The sequence below is a fragment of the Elephantulus edwardii genome, unplaced genomic scaffold, assembly GCF_000299155.1.
Source record: "Elephantulus edwardii isolate Elephantulus edwardi_28Jun2011 unplaced genomic scaffold, EleEdw1.0 scaffold00334, whole genome shotgun sequence".
In the NCBI taxonomy this organism is placed as follows: Eukaryota; Metazoa; Chordata; class Mammalia; order Macroscelidea; family Macroscelididae; genus Elephantulus; species Elephantulus edwardii.
The window spans coordinates 1,062,167-1,063,140 of record NW_006400084.1 but is presented as its reverse complement, the minus strand read 5'-3'; positions in this window follow the sequence as shown (position 1 = coordinate 1,063,140).

Below are 974 nucleotides of genomic sequence, written 5' to 3'. Positions count from 1 at the left end.
GGAGCCAAGCAAACTAAAGCTGTTAACTATATCAATCTCTTCACCATCCATACTGATGCTGCCAATTGGCCCAGTGGTGAGTCTTTTTTTTCTTGATGTTGAGCTTCAATCCATATTGAAGGCTACAGTCTCTGACCTTCTTCAGCAAGCACTTCAGGTCCTCCTTAGTTTCAGCAAGCAGGGTTGTGTCATCTGCATAACACAGGTTGTTGATGACTCTTCCACCAATCCTGATGCCACATTCCTCCTCATGCAGCCCAACGTCTGTTCTGCAAACAGATTGAAAAGATATAGAGACACATCCTTGACCGACTCCCTTCTTGATTTTAAATCATGTAGTATCTCCTTGCTCTGTTTCATATTAGCACAATCAAGTGTTCTGGGATTCCCATTATAATTGAAAAGGGATAAAATGATAAAACTGTAAAGATGATGTATCAAATCACTCATTGCCATCAAGTCAGAACCAACGGTACAGTCTCCTTCCATGTAGTTTACAGTCTCTCAGAACCTGCCGGAGGGTCAGCTAAGAGTTGGTTCTTACTTGATGGCAGTGAGTGATTTGATACATCATCTCATAGTTTTATCATTTTATCCCTTTTCAAATATAATTTTTAAAAATGTTTCCAATCTAGGCTTTAACATGCTGGGATTAAGGCTCTAATATTGCCTGTTGGTCTTTTTCTGTTTGTTTATATTTTTTGGTAGAGGGTGGCCTGAATATGTTTTTATTTACTTTTTACATTACATATATTCACTATGTATGAATTGGAACAAACTGCACAGCACACAAAAAATATGCATATTTGTGAAATAATTTTATTAACACTGAAAGATTTAAGAATGACATTCAGTTTTACGTTATGTGAATTCTACCTCTGTTCCTCTGTATCTGCCAATTCCTTTCTATATAATGACTCAGTATATTCCTTCCATCTTCTTTTAATACTTCCTGGATCATTTAATATTCTGCC